Genomic DNA, 27,008 nt, shown 5'->3' with positions numbered 1-27,008 from the left:
AAACATGAATATTGCTGTGCTAGCAATTACTAGGTCAGAGGGCATCTTGCAAGTTTCGGAAAGCACACTGCAGTTTCAAAAAGCATCTTTTAGTCTCATATGAAACTCAACTGTATATAAAATAGTGCATATAAAATAGAATGAAAAATGTGTTAACTTATTTAGTTTCTAATCAGCATTAAGCACACACATTAATACATATTTTTCTGACACAATTATTAACTTTTTCTGACATCGGTCTGAGGCAAGAAAAAAGTTTCCCCAACGGGGTACTTAGCTTTATTGAAGACTTTGGATCTGAAATTCGACTTCAAAAATCTCACTTCGGACACTGCACGGCAAGAAAGACTGAAGAAAATGGCGTCTGATGCATCTTATATACCCCTGGCACACTGACGTTAGGGAAGAAGCGACAGCAACTGACGCCAGACCAAGACTTTGGAACTCCGGCCGACTGCGGGACCACCTGACGGCAGGATAACCCAAGTGTAATGACTGCAGCAGTGTGAACACTCGAACATCTACATTTATGGTAGGTACAAAACTGTACTTTATCCATAGTGCCCCTCTCCTCATCTCATCTGATCTCATTTACTGTGTAGAGTTTCAAGACACAACAGGCCAGCTCTCAAGTTAAATGTGCTATTTTTCACTGAATTTTTCGAGAATTTAGACTTCTGTTATAATCCTTTTATTGCTTAGTCTATACCTTTAGATATAGCTCCTTTTACAGTGGAGTGAATTTGATCTCTTTGTTACCTTATTGGTATTTCTTCGTACCATTGTTGGTGCAGGCCCCACCCTTCCCTTTACCTCTTGGTAATTTCAGTACCATCGGTATTTTCTCCTCCGCTTCTTTTTACTCTCTGGGTATATCTCCTTTTACCATTGTTGGTAAATAGCCAAAAAAAAAAAGAAACACCTTTTCCTTACTGTGCACGTACGCGCGTGCGTGCGTGTGCGTATCTCTGGTCGCATAGCAGAATGTTTCATTGTTGTTTAATTGTGCCCATTGACAATGGCTGACAAAGGCACTACTGGGTTTAAACAGTGTGACAAATGTAGCAGGAAAATGCCAAATTCCGATGGTCCTCTCTCCTGCGTATACTGCTTAGGACTACCTCATTTGAATGTTCAACCTCTGTGCGAGCTCTGTAAGAGCTTTAATTGCCTGCACCTTAGCATAGTGCAAAAACAAGTTAATTTTAAAAGGTCTGTTAAAAAACCCTTTCCCAGAGGCTTTATCTGAGGCGGAGGTCTCAACCCCTCCTAAAAAGAGACAAAAAAGAGGAGTCATTCGGTCTCATTGTCACCTCAGTCACAGGAACCAAAAACTGCTAAAGCAGAGGTTCATACTGAACCGAAGGCTAAACATGCCAAACTGACTCCAACAACTACCTCTGCACTGGACCTTAAACCTCTCTCCACAGTGCCGTCCTTGATTACGGAACCGACTTCCACTATTGCCATGGTACCGACCTCTTCCACGGTACCACTGATCCTCTCAGCACCAACAAAAGCTTCTCTTGTAAAATTGGTGCCCCCCCCCCCCATCATCACATCCTTCTTCCGACCACGGTGCCGAAGGTAGAGACAATGGCCAGGTCTCGATATTCCCTGTCCATTGACCCCTTTGTTGGACAGCAGCTTAGTTCTTTCCTTGACCGGCCTGAATCTCCGTCAGGGATGTCAACTCGTTCCACCAGGAGTCTTCCGGAGCTCAGTGTAGTGAGACTTGTGGATCAGCCCATAGCGGCCAGAGGCATCCCAACTCCGAGGGCCTCTCTCCCACGTGGAGCCGAGGGTTTTTCTCCACAGACTCCAACCTATATTCCTCCTTCAAACTCCCCTCAGGTCTTGAAGCCCTCGATGCTGATGCCTCTCCTGGTGCCAGCTACTTCGGTTTCACTGGTAGATCTTACAGTGATTCCGGAACCTAGACTGTGGACCATGGCTCAGTGGGGAGCCGACCTGCCCTCAAGATCTTGACTGCTCTGTCGGCACTGTGACTCCCAAGTACGGCACCAATTTTTTCTACATGCTGTCTACGGTTCCAGTTGCTTTGGCAACTCCGTGTCCTCTCGAGGCTTCTTCCCTGGAGGCAGGCTCGTCGGAGTGAGGTATGACCACACTACTGAGGTTGTCTTTCTCTGTTCCGGGCTCACTTCCCTCTTCAGGCGGGCCTGCCTTCCAGGTTATTGAGAGGCCACTCACCTCAGCAGGCTCGCAGATGGCACCAGAATGTCTCATGTATATATATATATATATATATATATATATATGTCCTCTGGCTCGCAGCTGCCCCAGTCCACTACACTGGGACATCGAGCACAGGAGCAGCAAGATACCCCACAGCAGGGTACTCTCTCTTCAGATTCCTCTTCAGACCTTCCCCCTGATGAGCCACCCCGTAAGAGATCATGCAAGAGGAAGCACATTGATTCACTTGAGGAATCTCTCATCGAAAATATACAGATTTTGATGAAGGGGAAGGATCCCCATGGTCGCCCTCTGAGGATGTCTCCTTTGGAGACATAGTAGGGATCTTCTTGATTGGAAGCCCACCAACCCTTCCTCAGAGGAATCCGTATTCTTGCAGGTTTTCCTTGCCTGGCCCTGTACTTCCTGGATGACCCCACCTGCAAATGAGTTGGTCAAGCTCATTGTGCAGTATGCTTACAAGGCCCCTGACACCATTGAGCTAATTCCCCAGAGACTACACAAAATAGTCCCCCCCCCCCCCGAGGATCAGCCCTATTGGTCCAAAGGCTTGGCAGTAGATGCTATGGTGGTGGTGGTAGCCACTAGGAAAGAACTCTGAGGAGAGTCCTGCTGTTCATCCTCCAAACAGAGAGTCTGGGACAATGGACAGACTAGGGAAGCGGGGTTTATGCTTCAGTGACCTTTGCTATATGGTCATTGAATTACTTGGCACATTTTACCCATCTTCAATGGGACCCCCCCCCCACCCGGGACAGAAGGGGGAACTCATCAGGAAGACACAGACACCCCCACAGAGGCAGAGGGGGTGTGTGTAATCAGGGCTCCAGGGATTCTTTCTCTGGGCAGCCCTACCATCACTCTTGAAGAGCAGCCCGATTGCTTGCCTCTAGCAGCAGTAGGGGGGCGATTCTGTCTGCACCACTTAGTCTGGCATTCAGTAACAGATTCCTGAGTGCAGATGATAATTACCAGAGGTTACCACATTCCCTTCGATCTTTATCCGAGGCTGCAAAGTGAATCCCTGACTTTCCACCCAGTCACCGGGACTCAGCAGCACAAGAAATTTGAAAGCTGCTCGAAAAAAGAGTCATCCAAACAGTTCCACCAGACCAAATAGAATCTGGATTTTGCTCAAGGTTCTTTTTATTGCCAAAAAAGACAGGGGACTGGAGACCAATTTTGGACCTCTGCATCCTAAACAAGTTTGTCAGATGGACCAAATTTCAGTTGGTCACGGTTCAGTCTGTCCGCCTTTTCCTGGAAAAAGACGACTGGATGTGCTCGATAGGTCTCCAAGATGCGTATTACCTTATAAAGATGGACAAATGCTCCAAAAGATATCTCTGCTTCCGGCTGGGAGCCAATCACTACTAATTTCGAGCTCTGCCCTTTGGTCTCTCCACACCCCTCAGAGTGTTCACCAAATGTATGGAAGTAGTAACGGCTCACTTGAGATTGCAAGGATTCCAGTTGTTTCCATATTTAAACGATTGGCTCCTTACCACCCCCACCAAGCATCTACTACTACTTGCCTTGCACTACACCCTAAAGCTAGCATGAATCTTAGGCATCTCAATAAACAAAGAAAAGTTGAAGCTTGTACCTACTCAAAGCCTAGAATTCATAGGAGCAACATTCGACACAAGGTTCTGCCTTGTTGCTCCTCCTCCTCTCAGACTCCACAGGCTAAAATCTCATCTCCGAGTGATACTCTGTCAGGACAAAGTCCCAGCTCGTTTAGTCCTTCAACTGCTAGGGTCTGTGGCAGCAGCAATTACTATAGTTCCCCTAGCGAGGCCATATATGAGGCCACTACAATGGCTCCTAGCATCACAGTGGTCCCTATTAACACATCCTATGTCCCACCCAATCCACATAACAAACCACTGCAAGCAGAATCTGAATTGGTGGATGAAGCCAGAAAAGGAGTTATGGAGTCGCCCTTTCTCATCCTCTCAGCCCAAGGCTGTAGTGACCACAGACACATCCCTAATGGGGTGGGGGTGGGCATTTTCAGGGAAAGATGGTCCAAGGCACTTGGTCCCCCTTAGAGGCCAACTTGCATATCAACATGCTTGAATTGAGGGCAGTGCTTCTGGCATTGCAAGCATTCCAGTCTGCCCTCCCATTCGGGGGCAGTTGTTATCCATTCGGACAACACGTCGGTGATCTAGTATATCAAAAAATGGGGGGGGGGGTGTCAGGAAGCCATGAGAGTATGGCAATGGGTGATAGCCTCCAACCGCTTTCTAGTAGCAATGCACATTCCCTAGAATTCCAACGTGATTGCGGACAAACAGAGCAGATGCATTCTCCTGCCTTACGAGTGGTGTGTCAATCCCAAGTTAGCGACTGAGATTTTCATTCGCTGCGGTCAGCCTTGCTACGATTTTTTTGCATCTCCCAACAACCATAAATGCAGCAGGTACTTTGCCCTAATCCCTCCTCAGGGGGAGTCCCCGAGGGAAGCTCTTGTTCATGATTAGCCCCCGGGGACTGCTTTATGCCTTCCTCCCCTTTCCTCTTATTCTGCAATTTTTAAAGAAAGCACTTCAGTTGAGAAGCAAAGTGATCCTCATTACACCCTATTGGCCCGCCAAGTCTGGTTTCCCTTCCTTTGGCCTCATCTGGTTCACCACCCATGAACTGTGGACCCAACTCCGAGATTGCTGTCCCATCCCCAGGGGTGGATCCATCCCAACCTATCAAGCCTCAAGCTGACAGCTTGGCACCTCCACTTCTGGTAATTGCCAGGCAGAATAATCTATCTTCCCTTGTACAAAAAATACTTTTGGCTTCCCATAAACCATCCACCAGGAAAATTTATTATAACAAATGGAACAGATGTGTGTTGGTCTATAGAAAAAGGGCTGGACCCCATTTCAGCTCCGATTAATTCAGTGTTGGAGTATTTATCAACCTTACTCTAGTCAGGAGCCTCAGCTTCTACTGTTAGGGTCCATTTAGCAGCTATCTCAAATTTCCATAATGGTTTCAAAGACTTCTCTTTAATATCGCACCTTCTCTGCAAAACCTTCTTGTAAGGAGTCATGCATTTAAAACCACCCTTTAAAGGAGCCCATTGAACCTTGGAATTTGACGCTGGTCCTTCAAACTTTGAGTCATCAACTCTTTGAGCCAGCTGCCACCTGCGATATGAAATTTGTTGTCTTGGAAAACTTTTTTCCTGGTAGCTATTACTTCAGCGAGAAGAATATCATTATTACAGGCCTTGTGTGTCAGGCGCCCTTACATAGTTTTTCACAGAGAAAGTTTCTCTTTGGACTAATCCCCTCCTTTTTACCCAAAGTTGTCTCATTGCTAAGTATTAATCGATCCATCGATCTGCCAGTTTTCTTCACAAACTTTTCTAACAAAGGAGAATATTGTTTGCATTTATTGGATGTACATAGACAGTTGTGTTTGTACTTAAACAGGACTAAATCATTCTGAAGGTCTGACTAATTGTTCCTGTCTTTTTCAGGACCCACGTTGGGAAAATCAGTTTCTAAAGTCACTATGGCAAAATGGTTGAGAAACTGCATCTCCTTTGTCTATCAACAAAATCAAATGCATTTAACAATTAAAATCAAGGCGCATTCAACCAAATCATTTTCAACTTCAGTAGCCTTTCATTTGAGAGCTTCTGTGGATGACATTTGCGCAGCAGCTACTTGGGCTTCCCCTCATACCTTTGTCACTCATTACAAATTGGACATAGTCTCCAGGGGGAGATCATGATTTGTCTCAATGGTACTCAGGAATATCCTTCCATGGGGCCTCCTGGAACATAAAGTAAGTAGGAACTCTGTCCCATTCATCATGAATGAATGAAGATCGACAAAATCAGATCAAGAAGTTATGTTCTTACCATAATGTTTTATCTGTGTTGTCGATCTTCATTCATTCATGACATCCCACCCTCCTACCCCCTCCAAAAGACTCCTCCTAGAGGTTCAGATTTGGTCCTGGTTACATGATAGGGCATTTGCTCAGACAAAGCCTTCGCTTTCTTACTCTTATGGGCAAACTCGATCTGAGGAGCTGAGGAGAGGGGCACTGTGGGTAACCTTAGCTTGAGAGTTTTTGGCTGGCACGAGCTTGTTATATCGGCTGAGTCGGTTCCGAGGATGGAACCGAGACCCATCCATCATGAATGAATGAAGCTCGACAACACAGATGGAAAGTTACGGTAAGAATACAACTTCCTTTTATTATTGCTCATTTTATGTACAAGTACATAATAGTCAAACAAATCCTTAGATTATAGATAACTGCGTTTTAAATGTAATCATATTTTGCTTCCATTAAGCTAACCAAACTTTTAAACAAAGTTAAAATGTTTGCAATAAAAACAATTCTTACATTAACATAAATTAATTATAACATACCTGAAACCAGTAAGTAATGAATGTAATGTATTACATATCCTTGACAGGGCATGTATTGTTCTGGTAGTGTTCATTTAGCAAAGATTCCATCTGTTTAATTTATTAATCAGAAAACTTACTTTTCTCATCCCATTCTCCCTCAGCTCTCTTCCATTAATGTCATCTATAATGGTTTTTATTTCAGCCATTGTTGGTTTGTCGTTAGTCTTCCACTTTCTTGCGATAGATTGCTTGCAGCTATCATTAACAGAAAAAGATTAGGCTTTTAACTTCGGTTGTTTCAAGTTGCTCCATTTCAAAAGTAAAATATCCTTACTAAAGCAGAGTTTATCCCACATTATATTAACTGCTTGTAATTCTAGTTTATACCATTGAAATTATGAACATATCAAAACATATGTTGCGATGACTGTCTTTATCGCATCTGCAACATAAACCCTCTGCCTGAGGGAACTTTTTTCAGTTCTGTGTAGGCATGTCCAGGTGAATGTTTAAAATATCCTACATTTTATAGCATGTATAGGTGAAATTTATGTAGCCTATTGGCCCCGCCAAGTCTGGTTTCTCTTCTTTTGGCCTCACCTGGTTCACTGCCTGTAGACTCTTTCTCCAGTTCAGTCTTAATTTGGGACCATGTTGATTTTTTTCTTTTAATTTTGTTTCAGACTGAGTTCTTGCTTGTGTTATAAAGTCTACTATAGCTGGCTTTACCTACAGTTCTCATTGTCCAGCCTTTATTTAATTCAGACATTATTCCTGTATATGGTAGGTAATCAATTTTTCTGTTGTCCAGGGGTTTGCTTTGCCTCTACCCATTTTCTTATTTCATCACCTTTTTTCATCTGCTGCCTAAATCTTGGGTCCTCGTTTTCCTTCTCCAGATGCCCGCTGCACTGTCCTTATTTTCTTTTTTGTTTTTATTTAATGAGTAACTCCTCAGTATGATATGTTTCCAGTTGCCTATATCTATTCTGTTAATATTTTCTTTGTGACCTGATACATAGTGTTGTGCATATACTGGTTTTTATCATTCTTTTTCATATGTAGCCAGAAACTCTAGTTGTTCTCTTACAAACATGGTATTTGATGTTGTCCTTTTCATTCATCCTCAATCCATGGGTTCGGATCCCTGGATCCGACTCAGCCACATATTCCAGACTTCATATCTAGCTCTGGAGCTCCTCATACTACCCATAATGCAGTATTACATCCCTATTACGTCAGATCTTGTTTGCCACCATCGCGAACAGACACAGGTTCCTCTCACGAGAATCAGTAAAGCTAATTTAGTGAGTTATTTCAAGGTTCAAGACCGCACAGAGTCCCAGCCATGCTACAGTGCCTTCCACACATTCAGACCTCAAAATGAGCATGAAAGAACAAAAGGCAGGGGTGTATCCATCTTCATTAAAGACAAATGCATCTCAGGACTGGTCAAACAGTATGACTCCCTAGAGCTACTCCATGTCTAACTGTAAGTAAAACCCTCTTCCATATCATTGTTAGCTATTGGTCCTTCACCATGAGCAGAGAACCACTCTGGCTACCTAGACCTACTTGAGTCACTCATTGTACAGCCAAACACCTTGGTCATAGGTGATTTCCATCGATTGGGAGTCGTATACGAGCACAAACATGCTTGCCCTTAGGTTCCTGGACTTTAATAGAAATGCTCTGGAACAGATGGTCTGCACCCCCAGAAGGGGCTCGAATGTCCTAGACTTAGTACTTACCAGCACAGGAGGTCTCTGGCTCACCAGCATAGGAGGTCTCTGGCTCACCAGCATAGGAGGTCTCTGCACTAATCCCTGTGTTTTGCCCTTCCTGGTAATGTCAGATCATAAATCAGTCTCGTTCAAAGTAAAGATCATACCTGACCCCCCACCCCAAGAGCAACAAGGATGAAAAATTTCTCCAAAGCAAACTATAGCCTCCTAGACAATGGCATAAATAGTTTCAAACCCCCTGCTACCCCTGTCATTAATGACTTCTGGACATCGTTGTACACTATATAAACGCCTATACAAATGTATAGACTCTGCTGTATCTGAATGGATCAAAAGAGGTCTTCACAAAAAAAAAACAAGCCACCCTGGTGGACATCAAGCATAAATAGGTTGTACAACAAGAGGAAAAAACTACTGTATAAGAACAAGAAGGAACTGACTCAGCAGAGGAAGGGACACCCTCCACAGCTTGGACAAGCAAATTAAATATGTTGTAAAGTCCTCTAAAGCCAGTTATGAAGCTAAATTAGCATTGCTAGCTAAGGAAATCACAAGGTGCTCTTTAGCTGTGTCAGAAATCTAAAAAGGAAGGCCCAGCTTTTTGCTGAACTAGTAGTGGACGGTACCACTCATATGACTCTGAGGACATCACCAACCTGCTCGCAGACAGATTTGGCACAAACTTCACCCCCCTGTCTCCATCAGATATACTCCAGTGTATACTTGTCACCAGTCTTCTACCTAGTGTCTCCAAAGAGCAGGTCATAACCGCACTCTCCATGGCCAAAAACACTGCCTCTGAGACCAGGTGGCATCCAGGGCTGCCTACTAAATGGTATAACACAGGACCTAATGGAACCACTTGGCACTCTCTTCAACCACAGTCTAAGTACTGGCTTTGACCCAGAGGGTCCATCAACCAACCCTGGCAGCTATAGACCCATAAGCCTAACCAGCCTACAAACTTTATTACTCACCTCAAATCATCCACTTAAGTAGTTTGTCTGATTAACTCTCTAATAATCCCTATTCTAAAATTATTCTCCTTACTTCCCTATCCCTAATGCTGTTCTCCCTCTCTTCACTATCATCTTATCTGGTCCTTATCCAACCTGTTCTAAGCCCTCCTACAGGCGCTATCTTGTACACCAATAACACAGATCACTACTCCCTACCCATCACTTTCACATAGACAGTATTCTGTTCTTTAAACCCATACTGTTTCAGATGCAGCAGTACCTGTTTAACATTACACATAATGACACTTTAAACAAAATGAAGTCCTGTCTTTATTACATAATCTTGAAATTCCTTCTGCTTTGTGGTGACATCCACCCTAACCCTGGTCTCAACATCTCAAAATCCACATCTTCAACCCATATTCCAGGTACACAAAATATGCTTAAATTTATCTCAGTAAATTCACATAGCATGTGCAACACAATTTCTGAATTCCATGCTTGAATGACTCCACAGTCTCCTGATATACTAGTAATCACTAAAACCTGGCTTAAACCACACGCAAAGGATACCAAAGTACTTCCCCCAGGCTTTAAATATGTTCAGAGCTGACTGACTTACAAGGAAAAAGAGGCTGTGTTGCAGTAGTATATCATGCTTCTGTTTCCCTAACCTCTCACAACCAATCCGTACCCTCCTTTGACAAAGCTGAACTATTGATCACCTACCTTAAATTAAACAATAATAAAAGTCACTGCATTATAGCTTTATACATACCCCCTGGCAATAAACTATCAGCTCTGGAAAGTATCCTGTCTTGGGTATCACAAAATCTCTCTCTAGAAACAGTAATATTAGGTGATGTCAATACTGACTGGCAGAAACTTAACTTACAATTTCCCAAAGATAGCATATACCTATCTGTATTTTCTCAAGTAATTACTTACCCAACCTTTACCAGTGCTGCAAACCAAAACAGCTCAATAATTGATTGGATTTTGGTCTCCCATCCTAACAGTTTCTCTCAGTCCACAGTCCAAAACATTTCCACCCTCTGTTAGTGATCAACCACCCTGTCTGTACAACTAGACTTATTTCACATTCATGTAGACAACACATCTACAAGACGGTACGAAACCTATCCAACTTTGGCCAACAGGCATATACAAAGTTATTAAACTCCATCAGTTGGTCCTTCCATAAATACTTGCCACTAGATGATGCAGTGCAATTTAATTCTACATTCCTAAACACTATAAACAGTTTAGCTCCCACCAGAAGGAAGAGAGTCAAAACTAGCTATACTCCTTGGCTTTCTGTCTATACCAGATCATTCATGCAAAAAAGAGACAAGGCTTGGACAACTTACCTAAAACATAAGACTCACAATAATTTGCAGCATTTCAAAGCACTGCATAACCTTGTAAATAAGCAGGTTAATTTAGACAAAAATACGTTTTATGCAAAGCCACAAGATCAGCACAAATCCAGTCCAAAAACCTTCTGGCACACTATCAAAACAATCCTAAACCTAGGAAGTCAGTCCTCCCCCAACCATCCTGTGTTAGTACCTCCCCTGACATAGCAACTCAATTTAACTTACTTCATTGATACCACAGCTTCTTCTCTCTACCTTCTCTCAGCTTCCTATGTCACTCCACATTTTCCTTTTCCCTTCATCTGGTTTCTACTTCCTTTATCAAATTCCTCATGTGCAAGCTCAGACCATGATGTTCATCGTGCATACAGCTGCAGTAATCACAGATGGGTTCTCTGCCGTCAGGCGGTCCCTCGGTCGGCCGAATTCCAAAGTCTTGGTCCGGCGTCGGTTGTCGTCGCTTTCTCTACTGACGTCAGTGAGGCCAGAGTATATAAGACACAGCCGACGCCATGTTCTTTAGTCTTTTTTGCCGCGCGGTGCCCGAAGCAGGAGCAGTTCGCAAGTGCCGGTCGGCCAGCTCCTGAATTACGAAAATTTTGGAAACCGAAGTCTTCATTAAAGCTAAGTACCCGTTGAAACTTTTCTTGCCTCAGACCGATGTCAGAAAAAGTTAATAATTGTATTTCTTGTGGGAAGCAAATACCGCATAAGGATTTCCATTCCCTTTGCATACCTTGTTTGGGCCCAGACCACGACGTCTCGGGCTGTCGCTTTTGCGCTACCTTCAATAAACGCACTATTAAGTGTCGGGCGGAGTTCGCCCAACACTACTTTGGTAAAGCTTTTGATTATAAAATGTCGTCGGACACTCCGACTACCGTTTTGTCCAAAAAACGCAAGGAAAAGGACCGACACGCAAGGCCCGTGGTCCCCGCCGACACCACGCCAAAACAGGCTACACGTGGTCCGGTTCTCAGCGAGACGCTTTTGCAGTCCCTGACTACCGACGACACTCCTTTGGCGGTGTCCTCTGTACCCGAGACCGCTGGAACCTCGGCCCTTTCCCAGACTACAACCACCGAAGCCTTTGCTAATGTTGAGCCTACTAATGTGGACAGGTCCACCTCCACTCATGGTGTCTTTAGGCCCTCATCTTCTTTTTCAATTAAGGCCTTTACTAAATCCAAAGCAGCCAGGCATCCCTCGAGGCCTGTTGCACAGGGCCCATCTACAGGTCCCATTTTATCAGAACATTCTGATGCAGAGGAACACTCTTACTCTCCTTTTGAGGATTCGGATGCAGAACAGTCCATCCCTTCTGTATCCCCTCCTGAGGATTTTTCCTTTGGGGAAACCTTGCATACCTTGAGGGAACACTTCCATTGGGAAGGCCAAGACTTTTTAGATTCCAAGAAAAGACTTAGGGAATTTCTTTTTTGTTACCTCAACACAGACCTCAATGAATTTCTAAAAATGTCTGCTGACTCAATTCCCTACCCTGTCTTAATAATCATTAGTAAATCCATCAAGGAGTCTTGTGTCCCCTCCCTGTGGAAAAAAAAACCTTCATCCTTCCTCTCCACAAAGGTGGCACCTCCACAGAAATCTCTAACTATAGGCCAGTTGCTATTTTTTCACCACACTCAAAAATTCTAAAAAAATGTATCCAGAACCAACTTCTTCAATACCTACTTGTCAGTAATCTTCTCTGTGCCACCCAACATGGATTCAAAACAGCACACAGCACTGTCACTGCTCTACTGTCCTTTACTGACACTGTCAACAAAGCTTGTGACTCAGGAAACGTTGTCTCTTCTCTGTTCTTAAATCTATCCAAAGCCTTTGATCCTGTCTCCCACCTCCAGCTGATGTCCTTCAAGGATGCATCTGCAGTCATAACAAATGGGTTGTCCTGTCGTCAGGCAGCCCTTCGGTCGGCCGGATTCCAAAGTCTGGGTCCGGCTTCGGCTGATGTCGCACTTCACCCGACGTCATCTCTGCTGGTCTTCGGGTATAAAGGCATCAGCCGACCCCATTTTCCTCAGTCTTTCTTGCCGCGCGGCGCCCGAAGCAGAAGCTGTTCGCAAGTGCCGGTCGGTCAGATCCAGAGATTACTACTACCGAATACTACTTCAAGACTTCTAAAAGCTAAGTACCACGTTGGGGACTCTTTCTTGCCTCAGCCGATGTCAGAAAAAGTCAATAACTGTTTAACTTGTGGGAAACAAATACCTCATAAAGATTTCCACTCTTACTGCCTGCCTTGCTTAGGCCCAGACCACGACGTAGCAGCCTGTTCGGCCTGTGCTTCCTTCAACCGACGAACGCTTAGGCGTCGGTCGGAGTTTGCTGAACAGTTTTTCGGCTCAGATTTTGCGTACATTATGCCGTCGGATCCTCCGACTACCCAAATTGTTAAAAAACGCAAAGAAAAAGACCGACACTCGCGGTCCGTGGTTTCGGCCGAAACCACGGTTAAGCAAGCCGCAAGTGTCTCGGTTTCGGCCGAAACCGAGAAAACCGGTCAATCTTCAGCCGAATCCATGACTACTACTGAGGCTCCTGCTACCTTAGTTGAATCGGCCTCAGAAGTTTTGCCTACTACTGTGGTTCCTAGTGATTTATCAGACACCATTCCTTTGGATGTCTCTACCCCAGCACGTGGTGCTGCTAGGCCTCCTGCAGCCATGTCTATTAAGGCCTTTGCCAGGGCTAAAGCAGCCAAAACTGTTAAATCAGTGCCTGTTAAGCCCCCCTCACACAGGCCCACTTCTAGTTCACAAATGCTTACTCTGGCTGAGGATTTAATATCCTTAATTAGGGGATCCCAATCCCACCCAGACAGGGCCTCTCAGCCCCCAGAAAAGAGACCTAGAGCAGAGCCCCCCGAGCCAGTGTCCTCTGATGATTCTTCGGATGACTCAGACATTACAGACCAGCCAGAGGCTCCTTTTTCTACTTATGAAGATTCAGATGCTGAAGAATCCATTCCATCTGCCTCTCCGCCAGAGGAATTCTCCTTTGGAGAAACCTTACATGCCATGAGAGAACAATTCCAATGGCAGGGACAAGATTTCTCAGATTCAAGAAAAAGGCTTAGGACTTTTCTGCACTTACCACAACATAGGCCGTTAGCTATACCTCCAGTACTGCCTGTTGTGGATGATGCATTTAATGATGTTTGCACTGCTCCTGATACTTTACCTCCAGCCCTTGCCAAACCAGATAGATTTTACAGGGTGCCAGACACTCATCACCACCTATACAAGGCCCCACTTGCAGATCCTGAGACTATATCCCAGGGGCCTAGGGCAGTAGCCTCGACCTCAGCAAAAAACCCTATTCCTTCTGAAAGGGAATCCCGGTCCTTAGAGAGATGGGGGAAAAAAGTTTACACCTCTGCTACTCTCTCAGCTAGAGCTTTAAACTGTCAGTTTCATATGATCCAATACCAAGAGTTTATGCTTGATCAGTTAACTAAGAAGCTGTCCACTGATGACCCCTTAGATAAGAAATATGTTTTAGAAATGGTGAATAACATTCAGCAGGTTAGTAACCATTCTTTAAAATGTGGCTATGATGCACTGGAGGCTTCATTTAGATCAGCCATGACTTGGCACAGTGATAAGAAGGCATGCATGGTTGAAAGAACAGGTCTTGCCGGATCATGTTAAAGCAAAGCTGTTAGATGCTCCTATGGATAAGGCCAGTCTATTTGGTACACCTGCTCAGCAAGTAATGAAGAAAATGGAAGAGAAGGCAAAATCTGTACAAACAGTTAAGGATTTCTTACAGGTTCAGCCCCCAAGGTTTAGCAGGAACTGGCCTGCCAAAAATTGGTCCTTTCCAGACTCCTCAAAATCTCAAAGAGGCAGGAATAGACGCTCTAGAGGCAGAAATCAATCCAGAGGAGGTGCCTACAGAGGACGACAGTGGCAAGGCAATAACCGAGGCACAGACACAACCACTGCCACGGCAACAGGACAATCACAGTGACTTGGCTCTGACACCGCCTACCAGGGAGCAAATAACAGCACCTTTAGGCGGAAAGTTAGCCTTATTTTCGAAAATTGGCACTATATCACAAAAGACAAGTGGATTTTGCAAACCATAGACCAAGGTTACAGGTTCCACTTCCACACTTTACCAGTAAAAAGAGGAATGCCAAACCTACCTCCAAATCAAAAAACAGAAGCTCTAAAGCAGATAGCGCAATTAACAAAGATAAGAGCTGTGGAAAGAGTACCAATAACAGAACAGGGCAAAGGATTCTACTCCAGACTCTTCCTAGTACCAAGAAAGGAGAAAAGTTGGAGACCTATTCTCGACCTGTCCGTCTTAAACACATACATCATTGTCCCAAAATTCAAAATGCTGACCCTACAGCAACTTCTTCCCATGCTGGGCAAGGAGTGTTGGCTGGTAACTCTAGATCTCAAGGAGGCATACCTGCACGTCCCCATACGACCAAATTGCAGAAGATACCTCAGATTTCTTGCAGGATCAGAGCATTATCAATTCTCAGCATTGCCCTTTGGCTTATCTACTGCGCCCAGAGTATTCACAAAATGCCTGGCATCAGTAATCGCCACTGCAGGCTACAGGGAATCCAAATTTATCCATACCTGGACGACTGCCTGTTACAAGCGGACAACAAAAGCAAGCTGACAACAGATTTACAAAAAGTCATTTGCTTACTACAAGCCCTGGGATACACAGTCAATTTACAAAAGTCAAGACTGATACCATCCCAAACAAGAACATTCTTGGGTGTGGAATTGGACACAGCAAAACAAATGGCATTCCTAACTGCAGAAAAACAAAAACAACTCCCTCTTTACTTCTTGGCATTAACAAAGCAGAACAGACTAACAGCAAGAAAAGTACTGCAGGCCTTGGGCTTCATGGCATCATGCATAATCTTGGTCCCACATGCCAGACTGCATATGAGAAAGCTACAGTGGTACCTAAAGAATTTATGGTCTCAACACAGGCACAGCTTAGAAACCGAAATCCCACTAATCCCATGCCTGAAACAGGAGTTCCTATGGTGGGCTCAAGCATGCCAGTCAAACCCAGGCTTGCCCTTCCACAACTTTCAAGCAAGCCAAACCATCACAACGGACGCCTCAGACCTAGGCTGGGGGGGGCGCACATGTTGGACAAATGCATACAAGGATTGTGGACTCCAGACCAGCTGCACCTGCACATAAACCAAAAAGAAATGCTGGCAGTAAAACTAGCAATCCAGAAATTCAGACCATTCCTCAAAGAAGGCCATTTACTGATAAGGACAGACAACACCACAGTCATGTGGTACATCAACAAACAGGGAGGCACTCATTCATACCCTCTATGCAGAATGACTCTGGACCTTTGGAATATGGCTCTGAGCTACAACATCCAGTTACAGGCAATATTTCTGCCGGGAAAAGAAAACACCCTAGCAGACATGTTAAGCAGAACCACCTCGGATGCTCACGAATGGATGCTACACCCGGACATCTTCAAGGCCATCACAAAGAAATGGGGAATGCCACAAATAGACCTATTCGCATCCCCACTCAATCACCAGCTCAAAAAATTCTGCACAAGGACATACCACCCACTTGCATGGAAGGTGGACTCTCTATCCTTCAGTTGGAAAGGCCTGACGGCATATGCATTTCCACCTCTTCCTTTGATGCACAAGGTACTACTGAAAATCAAAGAGGAACGCCCAAGGATAATCCTGATAGCTCGAATTGGCCAAGACAACACTGGTATCCATTGCTGAGGAGCATGTCTCAGGGGAGAATGTGGTCAATACCCTGATGCCTTTGATGTTAACTCAGAACAACTACAACATCATGCACCCAAACCTAAAAACCTTGCAACTGACTGCCTGGAACATCACATAGCAGCAACTAACCCAGACCTATCCCAAAGGGTTAAAGACATTATCCTTGAAGCCCGCAGACCTTCAACAAGAAGGAACTATGCAGGAAAATGGAAAAGATTTGTCATTTGGAGTACTGAAAGAGGAAAAGATGTGTCGAACATAGATATTGCTAACATCCTGGAGTACTTGGCAGAGCTTCTACATACAGGCCTGTTCTATTCCTCCATCAAGATACATGCATCAGCTATTTCAGCAGAATACAGCTTCGATCCACCTGTCTTTTCGCATCCTCTACTCAGGCAATTCCTCAGAGGGATCAAGAATGTAAAACCTCCTAGGAAACCACCATTACCAGCATGGGACTTGAACTTTGTGCTAGAAAAACTGACACTCCCTCCATTTGAACCAGCAGCAACAGCAGATCTTCAACACCTATCATGGAAAACTGCTTTCCTACTGGCAATTACTTCAGCAAGGAGGGTTTCGAACTACAGGCCTTAATGGCAGTACAACCCTTCCTAATCTTCCATCAAGATAGGGTGTCCATGAGAACTAATCCTACATTTATGCCTAAGGTGGTATCCAGAGTGTCTTTAAACCAGGCAATCCACCTACCTACCTTCTTTCCCCATCCACAGAACAGGGGGGAAAGACTGCTGCATACCTTGGATGTACATAGACAGTTACGCTACTACCTGGACAGAACCAAAGCTCACAGAAAGACTGACCAGCTTTTAGTAGCCTATGCAACAGGAAGGAAGGAAAAGCAATTTCCAAACAGACAATCTCCAAATGGATAGGAAATTGCATAAGATTCTGTTACTCCTACCACGGAAAACCAATTCCACAGAACATAAAACCTCATTCTACAAGGGCTACAGCCACTACCACAGCTTTCTTACGAGGAGTGGCAACCAAGGACATTATTGAGGCGGCTACTTGGACCTCCGTGCATACATTTGCCAAGCATTATAATTTACCTCTGTACTCTAGATCCCGAGCAGGGTTTGCCACTGCTGTACTGCAAGGGATCCTAACTACACCATAATTCTTCTTCCTCCTCCCTAGTTTGGCTATGGTATTCTACCCATTTGTTATGACTGCAGATGCATCCTTGAAGGACATAGTACAGTTTTGTACCTACCATAAATGTAGTTGTCCGAACAGGATAGCATCTGCAGTCAGGATTACCCACCCTCCTTCCCCTCTGTGGTACTCCTAGGGTATTTACCCTCCTAATAGCTAGCTGCGGGGGAGTCTCTTATGGTGTATTTGTTTGTATATATGTACATACATTGTTATTTTTTGTGTTTGCCTTCTACTTTTTTGGAAACATTGGCATTTATCCAAAATATAGCTTACCAAGAGGGCAACTGGCATCTGGGGCAAGAAACACTGAGGAAAATGGCGTCGGCTGATGCCTTTATACCCGAAGACCAGCAGAGATGACTTCGGGTGAAGTGCGACATCAGCCGAAGCCGGACCCAGACTTTGGAATCCGGCCGACCGAAGGGCTGCCTGACGACAGGACAACCCATTTGTTATGACTGCAGATGCTATCCTGTTCGGACATCTACATTTATGGTAGGTACAAAACTGTACTTTATCCCAACTATCTCTTCTGGGCTTAACCAAAACATCCTTACAGTGCTTCACTAGCTATCACTGTAACAAGTGTCAGTCTGTTAAATGAAACTCTAACTTCTCTCCTTACTTATCTGTTAGCCTTGGGGTACCCCAGGGCTCAGTACTACATCCACTTCTCTTCAACATTTTTATTAAACATCTTAATACTGCCAGTAAACAAGCCATGCTAATTCAATATGCTGATGACTCTACATTAATCTGCTCTGCCAGGACTCTCTCTCATCTACAGAGTTTAACGCAAGAAGCATTCGATACATTGAGTCTTGGCTCAACAACAACCATTTACTACTTAACCCAAAAAAACTGCACTTCTACTATTTTTACCAAAACACTTTTCTCCAGATAACCTCTAACTCTATTACTTCTCGGAACAATACTTTAATTATTAAAGTTTCACATACAAAAAAAAAACTGTTAGGTGTAACTGTTGACAACAGTCTTAAGTTTGACCTATTTGACCTACATATCAGCAACATCATAAAAACAAAATGAAAAATGGGGCATGATACATAGGGCTAAGAAACTGATCTCTAACTCCACAAGAGTAACCCTTACCACCACCTCTCTCTTACCCTCCCTTCTATATGCTTCACCTGTCCTAAACAATCTTCACTCTTCCCTCAAAGCAAAGCTTTGTCAATGTTATAATAAAGTAGCTAAATTTGTCACAGGGCAGGCCCATTACTCTCACCATTGCTCTGCTCTCAAGTCCCTAAATTAGCTGTAACTACCCCACCTTCTCACCTTTAATCAACTAACATTAACCCAGTAATTACTGTACAACTTCTCATTTTCACAAACTACATCATCCCTGCTTCAACATTATATTCCATCTTGTGACCTACGTATCTGCTATCTATTTACAAACCTCAAGGATCTAACGGAGTTAGTCTGTACTGTCACTGTGTTGCCAAATCATGGAATAGCATTCCAGAGGCAATCAGACTTCACTACTATTCCTTCAAGTCTAGGCTGAAAGAACATCTAACCAATAACTGGATCTGCCCATGCTCCTTGCCATCTTAGTCCTCTTCTATTCCCTTCTTCCACACTCTTAATAGACTTTCTCTTGATATAAAAAAGCACACACTGAAATAAAATAAATGATATACCCTACTTCTGTTCCTGCTTTACCTACTTTCTAGCCTCACCTCACTTTAATTCCTTAACATTCTAGTGTCCTTTCTTTATATTCTTACACTAACCTTTCTCTATCGCAGAATCTGACTGAAATTTACTATCTAGTTCTCCAGCCAGAAAAAAGTATATGGCTTTTATGACATGCCCATTAGGAACTCTATTCTATCTTGTGTATAATGTATGGTCAGCTTTATTGCTTGCATTAATATTTTGCTTATTTTTCTGTTATTGTATTTCACATATTGTGGAACTTTATAATTGTCTTAATATTTGTAACATTGTTCAATTTTTTTAATTCTGTTTGTGTACTGTGCAGCGTTTCTCCCTGGGCCTCAGCTGAAAATGGGCTCATACCCAGTCAGTAAACAAATGTCAAATAAATAAATAAAATATTAAACCCATATCACCTACCCTGCCTGCTCAGTTGTTTCAGAGTCCCAAGAAACACTCCAGCCCCCCATCCACAACTTCTTTTAGGTCCTCCAGAAGTTTATCAGAAACGGATATGGATAGGATAATGCGAAAATTTCTCAGAACTCAGATCCAGATGGGGTCATACCAACTCTGTCCTGTGTCAGATGTGTGCCTACGACATCCAGGACCATTCTAAGTCCTTCTACAGTCTGTCCAGTGGTTTAGGAGTCCTAGGATTTGAAATCCCCAAGTAGTCCAGTGTCTGATCTGAGGAAAGCTTCTTCTTTGACACTGACTATGTCCTTGACTGGTTTTGCTACAATACTCTCAGATCAGAATCGGTCCCGTAGCAGAAGTGACTGCATCAGATTTGAGGGGATAGGTACAGCTAAGACTTCGATGGATCTGTCACTTCCTCTCAGACCCTCAACTCTGGACAGTTCGGATCCTGTTCATCCTTGAAGCGTGGATCCAAGAGCGGTCAAGACCTACCTGCATCAGGAGTTTCAGCTCTGAGAAAGTAAGTCAAAGCTTCTCTGGATCCGCCTGCTTTCGTGGTGGTGGAAAGGGCTTTTTTTCTCCCCAGAGAACCACCCTCTCACTTTAGGGTCCTATCCTTTTCCTCATCTGTTCTGATTTGTGAGTTGATTAGACCTACTCCACAGGAACAGCCACTTCCCATAGTTGTCCACATGGTTCCAGTAGAGGAACTTCTGCATTCCAACACCTCACCTGAACATCCCACAGAGGAGGTGCATCGGAAGAGAATGTACAAAAGGAGACACGTTGACTCCCCAGTGGAGTCAGTCATGAAGGATACCAATTTTGATTAGAGAGGGGTCTCCCAGATTTCCATCAGATGACATCTCTTTGTAGATATTTTAAAAAATCCTAAAACAAAAAACTGTGATTGGTCTTCCCAAAACCCCTCTCCAGAAGAAATGGTATTTTTGGAGGCTTTAGGTTCTGGTCTGTCTGTGTCTTTGTTTAACCCCCCCCCCCCCTCCGGGGCAGATGAACTTATTGATTTGGTTTCTTGCCTGGCTTGGAAGGAACTGGATACTGTCGAACTGATCATAAAAAGACCCAATAAATTTTTAGCCCCACCAACAGAAAGACCCCACTGGAGCAAAGGAGTCTTAATTGATACTATGGTGGTGGCAACAGCACCAAGAAAGAGCTAGCACAACAGAGCTCTTTTGTCCATCTACCAAACAGGGAGTCTAGAGCATTGGATAGATTTGAAAAGTGACTCTTTGCCTTGGAAACCCTTGCCCTGAGGTCACTAAACTACCTGCCACACTTTGCTAGACTTCAGAGAGATTTGACCTAAGAGCTATCAAATACTGTCTATGAGTCCATGTCTGCAGAGGATTTCAAAAGAACATCCTTGCAACTGGCCACTCTCTTATCCATATCAAACACCTCAGTTTGATCTGTCACACAGCCGAAGGTACCTCATGAGCAGCTGATTCAAACATTGCCTTAAGGAGACATGCCTTGATGTGGCTGTACAACTTTGCGGAGCCTTTTAAGACATCCTTTATCAACGCCCATTAGCTGGCACTTCCTTGTTTGAACCACCTGTAAAAGAAACACTTACCATTATCAAACAAGATGGAAAGACATTGTCTGCCATGGGAATTTAGTTTTCTTCCCATCAGCAAACCTTTTCCAAGAATCTAGAGGCAGTAGAAAGATGTAGTTCCAAAAATCTCAGGGACCTTCCCAAGACCCACATGGTGATAATTTCTCCAGAGGCAGAAGAGGAAATTCTAATGGAAGACATCACCCTAGAGGCAGAGGAGGTGCTCTCAGTCAGCGTTTCAGGGATTCTTTTCCAGACAGACCCTTCCAGCGCTCCTGAAGCACTGCCCGACTGTCCAGCTCTGGAGCCAGTTGGGGGACAATTGTCCTTGCACTGAGATGCCTGGGCAAATCTAACACAGATTCCTGGGGTGCTAAGAATAATATTCAAAAGTTTATTACATACCATTTTTCCTAACCCCTTCCTCCAAAGGAAAGAAGTTTCCCAACATTCCACCCAGTCAAAGGACGGCAACAGCACAAGAAATCCAAAAGCTGCTTGAAAAAAGTGTCATCCAAAAAATTTCACCAGAACAAATAGGATTAGGAACTTATTCACACTCCTATTTATTGTCCAAGAATACAGGGGACCTCAGACCCATTTTGGATCTAAGCAGTTTGAATCAGTACATGATGAAATCAAAGTTCGGAATGGTCACGGTACAGTCCATCCTACTCTTTCTTCGCAAGGACAATGGGATGTGCTTGATAGATCTTCAGGATGCATACTGTTGTATCAAAATAGACAGATGCTCCCAAAGACACTTGTGCTTTCTGCTGGGAGCCAGTAATTTTTGATTCAGAGCCCTGCCCCTTGGACTCACCACAGCCCTCAGGGTGTTCACCAAATGTATGTCAGTAGTGGCAGCTCACTTGAGAATAAAAGGATTCCAAGTGTTCGATAGCTAGATGACTGGCTTCTCACCACCCCTTCCAAGCATCTCCTTCTGCATGCCAGGGACTCTTTGCTCTAGATTTGCAAGTCATTGGGTATAACAGTAAACTATGCCAAGTCAAACTTAACACCAGTCCAGAGCCTGGAGTTCTTTGGTACACTTCTGGATATGACAACACAGGTAGCATCTCTACCTCCTCATCGCATTTAACTATCAGAGGTCAGGTTCATCTTCTTTTCCATTCATCTCCTTCAGCAAGATCAGTACTTGAAAACACTAGGTTCCATGGCAACAGCCATTGTATTACCTTTTGCACATTTCTTTATGCGTGTTCTTTAATGGACTCTAGCTGTGCAGTGGTCCATTCTGCATCAACCCTTATCTTTTACAGTCAAGCTTACTCAGATTTGCAAACAGATCCACTGTTGGATGCATTTGGATGATGTTCATCTAGGCCGACATTTTGTTCTACCACCCCAGTGGCCAGAGTTGCCACAGAAGCTTCTCATCTGGGAGGCATTTCTTGGGAAGAACAGTCCAAGGCATGTTGTCCCCCGAGAGACCAATTTGCATTTCAGTGTGCTAGAGATGAGAGCAGTCTTACTTGCTTTGCAGGCATTTCAAGATGCTCTCCCTCTAGGGCCTATTGCAATTCAGACATGACAACATGTCTGTAGTCTGGTACATCAACAGACAAGGAGGAATTCTATCTTATCCCCTCTGCAGAGAGGCCATAAAAGTGTGGGAATGAGCGATCTCATTAGATTGCTTTCTAATTGCAATGCACATTCCAAGAAAAAACAGTGCACTAGCAGACAAACTAAGCAGGTCCATTTTTGATGCCTTGTGATTGGTCTCTCATTCAGTCTGTAGCAGAAATGGTCTTCCATCATTGGGTCCATGTTGCTTCAGCCTGTTTCCAACTCTGCACAAAAAAAAAAAACAAGTGCAGCAGGTACTTTGCTCTTATCTACCCTCAGGGGGGGAGTCACTGAGATGTGCTGTAGTCCATGCTTGGCCCTCGTGTTTCCTTTATGCTTAATCCCCCCTCTCCCTTTGTTTCCCAAATTTCTGCATTAATCAAGTTGGCTTAAGAGCTCAGTAATCCTTATTGTCCCTTTCTGGCATCAACAAGTATGGTTCCCGTTCCTACAGTCTCACTTTTGTTATCCTCCATGGATACTGGAGCCATCTCCAGATGTCCTGTCTTATCCATCAGACATACAACATCACAATATACAGGCTGTCAAACTAACCACATGATTTCTCCACTTCCAGTAATGGTTAGACAGTCCAGACTGTCTTCCCTTGTATGTGACATTATTTTGTCTTCTCAAAAGAAATCTACCAAAAAATTGTACAAAAGCAAGTTGAAAAGATTCTCCCTTTAAATAATGAGTTTGACCCTTTCTCTGCTCCAGTTTCTGATTCATTTTTAGCAACTCTTTTTAAAGAAGGAGAGAGTTTCTCTACAGTTAAGCTTCAACTGACAGCATTTCTAATTTTCACATGGGACAGAAATTATTTGTTGGCTTCATCCAAATTGTGCAAGGTTTTTCTGAAAGGTATTTTTCTTCTAAGACCTCCAGTAAGGGATCTCTCACTATCTTGGTATCTGACAGTTGTGCCACAAGATCTAACTCAGAAACCTATTGAACCTTCAGCTAAAACTGATTTAAAATTTCTTTCATGGAAAACAGTCTTCTTAGTAGCCATTACTTCTGCAAAGAGGACATCTGAACTCCAAGCTCTTTCCACAAAGACCCCTTGTGTCATTTTCCATAAAGATAGGGTTACCTTATGGACAAACCCTTCTTTTTTACCTAAGGTGGCTTCTGAAAGTAACATTAATTAATCCAGTCATTTACCAGTCTTCTTTCCAAAATTTTCGAATGAAGGAGAGTACATGCTACACCTCCTTGATGTACACAGACACGTAAGCTTTTATCTTCACAAAACAAATTAGAAAATCAGATCCAACTCTGTCTCATTTTCACCAAAAAGGCTGAGTTGTCCAGTTTCTAAAGTCACTCTAGCTAAATCGATTACAGACTGTATTTCTTGGATTTATTCTCAACAAGGCATGACCTTACATTAACTTCCCAAGGCTCATTCAACCAGATTCATGGCTACTTCATCTGCTTTTTGGTCAAGAATATCTATTGATGATATTTGCACTGTACTTCGTGGTCCAATGCTCGAACTCTTGGTACTCATCACAAATCGGGTTTTATCTGTAGAAACAGAGGCACGTTTGGTTCAGCAGTACTCATGAATATCCTTCCATGAAGGCCACCCAAGATCACCGTAGCTGGGGACTCTGTCCCATGGGTTGAGGAAGAATGAAAAGGATAGCATCAGGTTTAAATGTTGTGTACTCACCATAACTAAGCATCTGTGTTGTCCATTTTCATTCTTCCTTAACTTCCCTCCCATCCATCTTTTCTGGAGGGACCTGTAGGATTGTATTTGGAAGTTATAGTTCTGAGTTTGAGCCTTCCTTTCTCTGCAGCTATACCGATCTCTGTTTAGCTATAGGATTCTATGGCAACAAACCCCATCTGTGATAATGGGGATGGAATAGTGCATTATGGGTAGTGGGAAGGAGCTCAAGAGCTGCATCCGAAGTCTGCAGTATGCAGCCTAGTCAGATCCGAGGATCCGAAACCATGGGTTGAGGAAGAATGAAAATGGACAACACAGATGCCTAGTTATAGTGACTATATAATTTTTAATTTACCTTGGTTGGTCATCAGTACCTTCCTCTTAGGTATGTAGATCAGATTTTGGGCTAGGAATTTCAATGTCCTATCTTGTAATATTCTTTTAAATTGGATAATCCCAGCCCTTCTTACTGTTTTAGATAATTTCATTTTTTCCACTGTACTCTTATTTTCCCATTTTTTTTTTATTTCCTAATTAACAGTTTACAATACTTCTGCTCTCTTCATGGATAGAAATAAGCATATCCTACATAACTCGCCAGTGAAACCAAAAACATTTTATTACTTTTACTTTAATGTCCTTGTCCATTATCAACATATTTTGTCGTCTGGGCTGTCTCTTCCTACTTTTCCGTAGCAGCCTGCTCAACATCCTGTTTAACTGTACTTCTAGGTACTTCAATCTTTCTTGGCCCCAGGGAAAGAATATTACTGCACCAGATCGTATGTCAGTATACAGTTCAAGACTGTTCTTATTTTAGAGTCACTTTGTCATTTTCTATCCTGCTAAGTTATTTTTTAAACCTTTCAGATGCATTTCATTTGGCATTTAGGAAATTATGCCATCTGCAGATAAAGCTATTTCTTCATATATGTCACCCGCTTATAACCTGTAATTCTAGACTGGCTAATTCCTCTGGCCAGAAACTCTAAATACTACAACAGGAACAATTTTGACAGCTATATGTGCCACAGACTTTGAAAATCCCATTATTAGGAGCAACAGGAGAAGAGAAGATCTTTCCAAAATTTGTTTTACATTTTTAACTTTCTTAAAAAGAAAGTGTGGGCTAGACCCTAAAATCTTAGATACATCTTTTTTCCCATTATAGTCTTCCAATTATTAGTAATAATTTCCCTAATTAATGGGGCATCCATACACATGGGAATTGGAAAAGAACATGTCAGGTCTTTGTTAGAATCCCTATCAAAACCTTTAACTTTTCTAGGAACAAAACCTACACTTAAAATGGGTGGAAGCTTACTACATCTCTCTTTCTAGCCATGACTGTCTGTGGGATAACCCCATTGCTCAAATAAACTAATCAAAACTTTGGTTTCTTGTTCAAACCTCTCAGCCTCACTAACCAATCTGCTAATTTTAATAATTTGTCTTCTAAATATAGTAAAGGTCATAAAAACTGGACGGGAACTATCAAAATGAAGATACGTGTTGGTAAAAGTATCTTTTCGAAAAATATTACTAAATTTTTTTCTCTTCCTTGTCCATGGTAAGCTCTACATCTAAAAACTGACCTGTCAGCCCTCTATTACTTTCACAAAATTTAACCAACTTACATTGTTATTAATCTGTTGCAAAAATTCTTCAAAAGCAGGACCATCACCGGTCTAAATAAAAAATCAAATCATCAGTGTATCTTTTGTAATAACTTACAAATTTAAAATTTGGTAACCGACATAAAATTCCTTTTCCCACCAACTTAAAACAAGATTTGCAAATACCAGTGCTATCTGTGCTCCCATTGCAACACCACTGGTTTGTTGATGTGTACCGTCTCTGAAAACAAAGAAATTATTACTAAAAAAAATAATTTTTTTTAAAAATTATTACCAAAATAAAATTTTAAATCCAGTGGTACAGGCCAGTGATTATTACCTGAAAGACTCTTGGGTGTTCCTTAATGACCTTAAATTATTCTTTTTCACAGGAAGAAACATGTTTATGCACTACACATGTGTGTTCATTATTTACCACTATAAAACAGGAAGAGGGACTTGAATTTGCCAGACTTTTTCTTAAGTATGGTAGAAGCTTCAGTTTGGACATACCTATAATTTGTCAGCTGTTGGAATTGGTGCTTAGTAATAATTGTTTTTGTTTTTGGAGATAGTATATATCAACAAACCAGTGGTGTTGCACTGGGGGCACAGGTAGCACCAGTATTTGAAATCTTGTTTAATGTTGCTGGGGAGAGGAATTTTTATGTTGGCTCCCAAATTTTAAATTTGTAAGTTATTATAAAAGGTACATTAATGTTTTGTTTTTTATTTGGATCAGTGATGGTCCTGCTTTTGA

General features: G+C 43.0%; 1 protein-coding gene across 2 annotated transcripts in view; it reads left to right on the top strand.

Moving 5' to 3' along the window:
* Nucleotides 1-27,008, top strand: part of PLAA (phospholipase A2 activating protein) — a 749,216-nt gene that overhangs the window by 683,476 nt on the left and 38,732 nt on the right. The window lies entirely within an intron of this gene.

The sequence above is a fragment of the Protopterus annectens genome, chromosome 2.part0 (genome assembly GCF_019279795.1).
Source record: "Protopterus annectens isolate FY-2018-M chromosome 2.part0, PAN1.0, whole genome shotgun sequence".
Taxonomy (NCBI): Eukaryota; Metazoa; Chordata; order Ceratodontiformes; family Protopteridae; genus Protopterus; species Protopterus annectens.
This window is presented reverse-complemented; position numbering and strand designations above follow the sequence as displayed.